Source organism: Coffea arabica, chromosome 2e (genome assembly GCF_036785885.1).
Source record: "Coffea arabica cultivar ET-39 chromosome 2e, Coffea Arabica ET-39 HiFi, whole genome shotgun sequence".
Lineage (NCBI taxonomy): Eukaryota > Viridiplantae > Streptophyta > Magnoliopsida > Gentianales > Rubiaceae > Coffea > Coffea arabica.
The window spans coordinates 45,586,834-45,597,212 of NC_092313.1; the positions used below are offsets into that span (position 1 = coordinate 45,586,834).

The 10,379-nt window shown below is 37.6% G+C and overlaps 2 pseudogenes; one reads left to right on the forward strand and one right to left on the reverse strand.

Moving 5' to 3' along the window:
* Positions 1–10,035, reverse strand: part of LOC140036309 (uncharacterized) — a 123,552-nt pseudogene extending 113,517 nt beyond the window's left edge.
* On the forward strand, positions 1,684–6,798 carry LOC140037150 (uncharacterized; annotated as a pseudogene).
* Positions 10,036–10,379: the final 344 nt, after the last annotated feature.

Below are 10,379 nucleotides of genomic sequence, written 5' to 3' on the forward strand. Positions count from 1 at the left end.
GAGTGTAGTTTATGGGCAAATGACCATTATCTATTCAAAGTACCAACTTTTTATGGGCATTTTACTCTCAAACATATAATTTATGATAAATTTATAAATGTTTGTAAGTAAAATTCAAAAAGTGTTACACTGATTTCTTACAAAACGAAAACTGGCAGGTTATCTTTTCAACATAAATTATTTTTTTTTAAAAAAAGAAATGGCCCATAAAATACCAACTCTTTGTGGGTTTCCTCCATTACATGAACAAATATTCTGCTCTTTATGGGCATTTCACTCCGAATCATTTAATTTATGTTAAATACATAAATGTTTGTAAGTAAAATTCAAAAAGTGTTGCACTAATATTTTTATGGAAGGGAAACTGGTAGGTTTTGTATTTAACATAAATTAAATATGTGAAAGGAAAAAAAAGAAATTACCCATAAATCTATGTCTTGCAAATGTATACTAGTAAAATAGTTTCAAACAAAATTAAACATTAAAATAAACTGTAATTTATACACATTAAAATATTTGTAATTTATACACATTTTGCAACTACTACTTTGTGTTTTCTCTGTAATGAATTTTTTAACTATTGAGAACTTAAGTTTTGTCTTGCAAATCTATACTAGTACAATAGTTTTAAACAAAATTAAACATTAAAATAAATGTTTCAAAAAGAACAAAAGTACATTTATCACTTGCGGTAATGTACCAAAATTTTCTCAACCATTATCAATATTTTCACAAAAGTATTAAAAACTAGCAATTGACAATATTAAAAACTATCAATTTAATTAATGACGACTTTTCTTGTCATTATAATCTTGAATAAATTAGTGATAACATTATGTCATCACTAAATTTTCTTTGATTTTGACTTAACAATAATGTCTTATTAATAGCATTTGATTATTTTTAATGAAAGTCTGTTATAACCATAGAATTTGACTTTCGTTATTTTCAATTAATGATGTACTTTAGTGCTGCAATTATAAAAAATTGCAGGGCTAAAATATTTGCAAATTATAAAAGTATATTTTCACTTATATGTAATTAACAAATTTTGCCACCTATATTGATGAAAATTTGTGTTTTTGTACTAAAAAATAAAGAATAATACTATAGCAATAAAATCTATGCTTCAAACCAAATTAAAAATAAAAAAAAGCATTGTGTTTTTGTAATCATTATGTGTTCTCTAATGATTTTTAACTGTTATATACTTATGAGCCTCCTTGTTAATTTAATTTTCTTGTATATGTAATAACTTCATTAGAATAAAAATAATTGAATAAATAAATAATTCATTAGTGTAAATAAACTTGTGACTACTTAACTTAGAATGATTATCAATTAATTTGATATGAAAATTTGTGCCCAAGTTTTTTGGATATTGTTTGAGTTATGGGCGAAATCATCTCCACTAGAATTATTTTAGTTGTGAATACCATTACTTCATTTTTTTATTGTGCAAGATAAAGGTTTTCAGCGGAGTTGGTAGTGGAAACGAGTTTGAGAGATTGGAGTTTGGGGACGAAGGTGAAGGTTTTAATTAGCTATAGTGGTAGGAGTGGATCCCCTTCTTCATCCACCTCTTCCACCGAGATTAACCCATCTAACTCCACTTCCTTCAACCACCAAAACGGTGGTCCTGCTCCCCACCGCATCGCTGCCGGAGCAAATAACTCCGACTCGATGCACTCCTGGTGGGAGTCCATATCAAAAGCCCGCACTCGAATCCATCTCCTCTCCACTCTTCTCCCCGAAACCTCCTCAGTTCTCTCGTTCCTTGCCGACTCCGACCGCCCTGCCCGCTCCCTCCTCCTCTCTTCCGCCGCCTATTCTTCCATCTCATCTTCCCTCTGCTCCCCTTCATCCGGCTCCGACGACGACTCTCTTTGCCTGTGGCTATACGACACCTTCCTCTCCGCTGACTCCGAACTCCGCCTCGTTGTCCTCTGCTATATCCCTCTCCTCTCCTCCTTCTATCTATCCCGCATCCACTCCTCCTCCACCACATCCGCTATCTCCCCCACCCCTAATCTGTAACATCCCGAATATTAGGAGGTTGTTTGTGAAGAAAATATTAAAGTGTATTTCTTTGGGTTGATTTAAAACCTTATTTTGGTTTAAAAGACTAGAAATCCTAATATTGTAGCCAAAAACCCTAGTTTACTTGTGACTAACCGGTTTTCCTAAATGTTTCATATTTTAATTGAAACCCTAATTTTAATTACTGGAATTGGAAAATTCCTCACGTTTTCTTAAAAATTTATTTTTATTTGAAGATTATCATTTATTAAAGCCCTACTATCCAATTATTCCATGATAAGTGTAAATAAACCTAGAAAGAAAGGTTTTACGCTTCGGTTTCAAGTTTGGAGCAAAATTAGGGTTTTCGCGATTTTTCGCCGAATGAATTTTCGGTACAGAGTAAGGATTAAATTTGGAGATTAAAAGTGACTTTTAAGTAAAAAATAATATGTGAGTAGTAGCAGTAAAATAAGGTTGGTGAATGGGAAGTAAAAACCCTAGTACGTGAGTTTTTAAGAAAAACGGCGCGAACCGGCGGGTCCCGCGCACTACCGTTTGAACGCACCACTGGACCACCACTTTCTTGCACCACAAGCTTATTGATATTTGAGCCAAAATATCTTCTTATATTACAGCTAAGGGGACCGAAATTTGTGGCTTATAAGCAAGGGGAAGAAAGAGAAAAATTAGTGGCTAAGAATTGTCCAAGTGTTAGCCAAATTGTGGTCTTAATTAACTCTAACCTTCTTACTCCTTATAAGACAAAAATCAGCTTCATTTCTCTTCATTTTCTGCTGCTAAGAGCCGAGAGAGAGAGAGAGTAAGAACAAGAGAGGAAAAACAAAACTCTTCTCCATTTCTTCTTCAATCCACCAACAAAGTGAGAAAACAAACAAAAGAAACCGATTAATCTTGTCTTTGAGTGGTTAGTTAGTGTTTGGTGGTGAAAGTTTGGAAAAGGAAAGCTTGGGGCTGCTTTTAGAGACTTCTAACCAAGGTAAGAGAACTCATCTCTCTAAGTTTTGCTTTTGATTTTGTTAAATTAAGTTAGTAGTTTGATTATAGTGGTGGAATCATGGATGATTAGCATGATTTAGAGGTTTTCCCCAATTTATTTGATGAACTAGGGGTTCTGATTTTCTGCTCAATGTGATGTATGATGTGTAAATGTTGCAATTAAGGTTATATAAGGTTGTTTAGTGGTGATTAGAACCAGAAATTTGAGGAAATTACACTTAGAGCTAAAAATTCCAGATTTCTGGAAAATTTTCCAAGCATTCTGTCCGAATTTTTATCTATATGTTAGAGGCCGATTTGGCCTTTGGTCAAAAAAGGAAAGTTGTAGAGAATGGCATTTTATAGGTGCCTACAAAATTTCAGCTCAATCGGAGCAACGCAGAACGTGAAAAGTCCAAAATACCCTTGCTGTTTTAAGAATTTCCCAGCAGTCCGTTTCTTCAGTTCAGTCCAGTTTATCACGATTTTTGATCAGGATCCATTCTGATTTAGCTCTGGGCCAAAACATAAAAGTTGTAGTGTTCTGAAGTAGCTTTAAAATGCCTCAAAGAAAACCTGATTCGGACTTGTGTACACTGAGTTAGGTCCGCTACAGCATAATGCGTTTAAACAGCCGATGAATTGGTTTCTGGTTTAGTAATCTGAGATTTTGACTAAGTTACATTAGGAAATGGACTAAGTGACCTTCATAAATGTTGTAGATTTGTGTCTTAGATTCGAAACGGCATAGGTTTCGCCTTAATCCGATAAGCGTAGCCTCGGACAAGTTATTTCCGCTTGTATACGTCAAATCTGTCTTGTGCCACATTGAATTTCTGCACTTGTACTTGATGCGGTTCTTGTTGTTATGATATTGTGAGCCTATGGAACGGCTCTTGACATAAATTGCTGATATGTATGTTGTTGGGCTGTTGTTGAAGAAAAATAATGAAGCCTAAATGGCTGGAAAATTAGGTAAACACAAAGGGCATGCTGCCCAAATTTACGCTCGAGGACTATATAAATACACTTGCGACTTGGGTCGAGTTGATATGAATAGTACTTGAACCATCTAGGGTACTTGAGTCTTCTTGTTCGAGGTATATAAGTAAGGACTTGGCCGAACTTGTACCCTTGAGAAATGAAATAATGATTGCTCAAAGTACGTTTTCCCTTGTACTTTCGACTCGCATGACCATTTCAAGTATAAATGTTACAAAGTTTTATCATTTAAAAAGTGAGCGAGTATCTCACGAGTATTCTCCAAGTGAATTTCAATTTCTTGATTCTTATTGAACGAAACGTCTAAGTTTCGAACTCTAGTCATGTTTCAAAGTTCTCAAATTGAGTTTTATCGCAGATTTGGACTCCGAACTCGGAGTATAACCTGAAAGTGACCAGTAGCACTATATCTTTTGGGTGAGTGCTTTCAAATACCGAATTGAACTTGATACTTGAACTTGATACGTGACCAATCTGATTACATGTTATATACGTGAATTGTAAGGGCAAGAGTGTACTTTATCGCACTTGCCCTTACGTGATATACTTGTTTATTGTTGCAATTGACTTGATATACTTGTTTATGATGCGCGCACTTCCTGGAATTCCAGAAACCCTGTGGCGAGTTACTCTAGTCGAGCCGGCAAGGGCTTGGTCGATTGGGTAACGAACCCTGGGTCTCTTGTATTGTCGAGTGGAGTGATATCTCCTCGACTAATCGGTATACTCGAGTATTACCACCCGTGTTCTTGAGGATTTTGGGCCCAGCTGGGGGTTGAACGGTGGACGGAGAGTCGTTTAAGTGGTGTTCTACTGGATTGGTTACTTACTTGAAAGTTGACGGAGTGTCAACTACTACGGGATCAAGCTTCTAGTAATGTAATGGGAATTTGGCTCCTGAGAGTCATCCGTATCCTTATACTTTGGAATGATTATTGTTTATTGGATTATTGTTTCTTTTGAAAAATTTTCTACATGCGCTCATTTTAAGATTGCTACTTGACGTGCTACTGTTCACATTTATGAACACTTTATGAACACTTTATGCTCGTTACTTTGCTATATCGAAAACTCGTACTTATAAATAATGGTCAATTTGCTATTTGGAACCTCACTGGGCTTTTAGCTCATTCCACTCCATTTGTTTTCCTTTCAGGGGTACGAGCGAGGTGTGAGATATGTAAAGTCTAGCATAGACTAGCTGTTTGATTTTGACTTGTACTCACGCTATTCCTCGGATGGAACATGTTGTATTTGGATTGTATTCGTTTTGATCTAGTTTGGTGTATTGAGACTTCGTACTTCGATTTCTATTAATGTAAATTATAAGCTTGAATTGGGAATGTTATTTATGGTTCATGAATGTGTGTACGTGACTTGATTGAGATAGTGAGTGAGTCCTGGCGAGAGCTGGGCAGGCGGTCCGCCGAACCCTTTGGTACGCCTTAGGGGGAGGTGGGGTCGTCACATAATCTCGCCGGCTTCGAAGCTGTCCTTCTTGTCCTCTACTCATCTGAAGTCAAGGCTCATTCGGGTATACCCGTGCTCATTTCAATCCCTGATCTCTCTCAACCTTCTCTTTATCACTCCTCTCGAAATCCCCCTTCGAATAAATCGAACCCCATTAACAATAACCCCTCGTCTCGGCCTCTAGTCGGCGTTCTATCGCCTTCTCTCGAACCCCAGATAGCGGTGAAGTCTACTAAACGAGCTTCCATTGTAGGCATTGCCCTTGATTGTTATTATAAGCAGATCTCGCAAATGCCCAGTTGGTCAAAGCTTGATTTTTGCAAATTTTCGGCAGATTGGGCAAGTCAGGATTGCCTTTGTAAATCTGATTTCGATGATTTTACTACCCAAAAATCTGATAATTTTACTGAAAGTAGCCATGGGCTTTCGGGTGACTCGAGGGGTCACAATGAGATTGAGGATGTTGTGGAAGAAATTCGGCATTTGCGAAGTGAGGGGAGGGATGACGAGTTGAGGTCACAGGGGGAGAGAATTCCGCTGCCATGGGAGTTATTACAGCCGGCATTGAGGATTTTGGGGCACTGCTTGCTAGGGCATTTGATTACAGAGGATGTGAAAGCAGCAACTTCAGTGGCAATAAGGAGCTTGTATGCTGGGCCTCCCATGACCTGAACCCGCAGGCCATTTTGGCGACTAGCAGTCTGATTTAGCTAGATAACAGGGCACGCGAGGCTGTTGCTGCAGCTGCAGCTGCCAGTGCTACCTCCAATGCTAATACACCCAGTAAGGCTAAAAAGCCTGAGATCCTTTTGGTTTCTAAGTGATATCAAAAGTGAATGAGATAATTTGCTTTAATTCTTGAATGTGAGTTTATATGTGGAATTATGTAGGTATAGGTGTAGATTATACGCGAGTAATGAGTAGCTTATTTTGAACTTGGAACTCAGCCTGAAAGTTGTGTATCATTATTACTGTGATATGAATAGGTGTTCCAATTGCTTATATTTGGACTTAAAAAAAATATAAATAAATAAATCGAATGAATATGTAAGTTTTGATGATTATGTAGTGCTCTTGGAATATGTAGTTGTAACGTAATTAGGTACAAGTATAGATTAGTATCAAAATTAAAAGAAGAAAACATATGTTTTATATGCAAACATTTTCTTATAAGAACTACAGCTACCATTTTATTCATTGTCTTCGAGCTTATAATGCACATTATCATTTCGTAGGGACATCATTGGTTTGTTATTGTCTTGCAGCTCATTATGCTGATGCTATTGGTCCCTGCTATGGAATTCCCAATTATTGTGATGTTTGGGTAAGTATATACTCCTTTCTATCTATGTTAGACTTGTTTCAAATGGTTGGGTCTTGTCAACAAAGTTTTTGTAAAAGTGACAATTTTCACTTTGTTCTAGGAGACATTTGCATATAAACAAGCTACAAGTGGTCTCTGATTTGTGTTTGATTTTCCTGCCAATTAATGAATATGATAGGAGTAATTTTCTTTTCCTTCCTTTTGGAAGTTTTTGCATGGTTTAGTTGAGTTGTTTGTGTGAGAGTAATTGATTCAGCTTCCTTTTTTTTGCATTATTGTTTGCTGACTTATTGGCCAAGAGGGCTCTCAATTAGTTTTAGGACCAAGAATTCCTTCTATAGTTTTCTAGTGCTAGTATTAGCTTCAAGTTAGCTTCTTAATGTCTCCTGCAGTCGACTGATTTTTGTTATTATTTGCAGCAATTGAACCTGTTGACAGAGGCTTCGGATTCGGATTTGGGTCTAGGATATTACAATCTACCAATCAAGCTACCATTTTCGCTTGTGGTACCCTTATACTCTCTATCTCCTCTTTGCTTCTTTTTTTCTGTTATTTATAGCCAATCCAATTCACTATAAATTTATACTTTCTAAATCATCCTAAAAATTGAAATGTTGCTATACAGCTACTAAATGCACTATGTATATAATGCATATGTAGGTGCACAGTGGTTAATGTGATTTAATAGCTAAGACTAATTACTATGATTTTTTTTGTACTTTTTTGTGTTCTTGCTCCAGTTCATGACAATCTCAAATATGGATGTGTTCCATTTTGTTTACTTTTCATTGTTGTTGTTTGGGAAGATTAAATTAACTGCCGTGTCTTCATTATGTTACTTGCTGCCCTTTTATGGACAACAAGTGATTTTCCAGCATAAGCCTATTTTCAACTATATATACTTGTCTAAATTGTGTTATGTTTGTAAATGAGACGCTCTTGTAATTTTCCAGCATATATGAGACCTTAAATTGTGACTAAGGCATATTTATTATAGATACAGTGGCTGTTGCGATTCAAAAATAGCATAAGTTATTGAACCTTAATCCTTGGTCTGTGACAATATTAACATGTAATTTGCCAAAGAATTTAGTAAATGCTTGTTACTTTTGTTTTTTTATTTAGGAAATTTGAAGGCTGTTATACGTCTTTGATATTAAGAGTTTTCTTTGTCTGTGACAATACCTGATTTTTACTCTCTATAATTGGTTCCTATGTGCATATTAAGAGCTATCTTTGCTTTTATTTTGTCTCTTATTCTGCTCTTTATGTAGTCACTATTTGGATGAGAGTTTAAATAAATGAGACTTTATTTTTTGTGAATCCTCATTTGATTTTCCTTGTCTCAAGTTTGTTTTGTCATCTACTAATAATTGTATTTTTCTATTGCAGATATATTGCACATTTTAGAGTTTTGGAAGATGAGTAGCCGAGGCTACTTATTAGCTCAAAAACTGGTTATAGTGCTATCTTATGCTTAGGAAATGTTTCGTATAACACAAAAATGTTTTGGGACTTGGATTCGTTTTGTATAGCTCCCTTGCCTTATATGATACAACTCATTCTAATACTACTTGTCAAACTCTTTATAATGTGATGTTGCACATGATTATGATATTGGAAGGATTATTATAATATTTTGGCATTTTCTATTGTAATGGGTGAATGTGTTTGTTATTCACTAAGCATTGTTGGTGGCTCCCATTTTTTTATATTACTCTAGCAAGAAATACATCAAACTACACAGTGACAAGATATTGTAACTGAATCACAATTCTCCAATGACAAGTGCCTATTGTCAGTAAATCAAATGTCTTTATTGACAACAATTGTTGTAATTGAATTAAATTCTATATTGACAACAATATGTTGTCACTGTTGAAAGGTGTTTAGTGACAACAAAATTGCTAGTAATTGGACCATATACTGATGACCATTGTTGAGTTTTAGTGACGATATTGTTTCATGCATCATTGATAAGAAGTCATGTTGTCACTAAACTTAAAGCATTTATTGATGAGAAAAGTTGTCACAAAAGCTCTTTATTCACTGACGACTTTTAAGTCATCAGTGTATACTTTTACCGACGGGCATTCAGTGACGACCCTGTGACGACCGAAAAGTTGTCAGTAAAATCTATTAGTGATGACTTTTTACTTTTTTGTGACAAGAATAGATTGTCACTAAAGGTCAAAATTCTTGTAGTGCGTGGAGCTGTCACCAGGGTCGACCGCCTTGAGTTTCCTCTTTTGACGGTCTTGTTCACACTCCCTTTGCAAAAGTAGTTGGTCCTCATAAACTTGTGCAGGTGTGAGAGGTGTAAGGACCTTACGTTTGCCATCGTGCAAAAGTGTGTACTTATTTGCTCTTCCATCGAATGTGACGTGTTTGTCGAATTGCCAGGGCCTTCCCAAAATGATATGGGTAGCATGCATTGGCACCACGTCGCACACGATTTCATCAGTGTAAGTACCAATGGAAAAGGGAATGCGTGCTTGCTTGAAGACTCGTACTTCACCATCCTCACTTAGCCATTGGAGGCGGTAAGGGTGTGGATGCCGGGTAGTGGTGAGTCCTAGACTTTCAACCATGAGCAAGCTGGCCACGTTCGTGCAACTCCCACCGTCGACGATGAGACTACACACTTTGTCGCCTACCTTACAGCGGGTGTAGAATAGGTTTTCGCGTTGTAGCTGCTCGTCCTCTTTGACGCGGGCGGTTAACACTCGTCGTGCTACCAAGCAACCTACTTCGCCACGTGTAGGCGAGCATGCCTCCCCAGCTGGCTCTACTTCTAGGCAGTCGTCTTCGACCAGTTCGGGCATGTCCTCACATTCGTCATCATCCGACACGATTTCGCCAGTGTGAGTGATCAGCATTACCCGTTGGTTTGGACATTGAGATTGAATATGCCCAAACCCTTGGCACTTAAAACACTTGATGTCCCTACTCTTAGCTTTAGGAGTCTCTTGCGGTGCCTTTGAGGTAGACCTGGACACATCAGAAACCTTGTTAGGTGTAGAATAGGCATTACGGGTAGAAGCATTACCTTGGAAGCGGTTAGAATAGGTTGGTGTTGTCGCATTTCCAACTTCGTGGGTCACTCTTCGTGGTTGGTTGCCTTTCCACGAGGTGGTGGTAGGAGATTGGAAAGTACGGGCTCCCCGTCTTAATTTCTTCCCCCGTTCGGCCTTAATGGCGAGTTCTAGAAGGTCGTGCATGTCCAAATAATGTTGAAGCTCCAAGGCATCCTGAAGGTCAGGATTGAGACCCCTAAGAAACCTAGCCATTGTGGCTTCGTTGTCTTCTTGAATGTTGGCCCTCATCATGGCCATCTCGATTTCCTTGTGGTAATCCTCCACACTCATGTTGCCTTGCGTGAGTGTTTGAAGCTTAGAGTGGAGATCACGATTGTAGTAGCTAGGAACAAATCGCTTGCGCATTAGTGCCTTGAGCGCCAAGTCCGGACACGTGGTTCTCCCATCCTCCTCCTCGTGGTCCTCACTTGGTCCCACCAGACTAGTGCGTAGTCGGTGAACTCGACGGTGGCAACCTTCACTTTTTG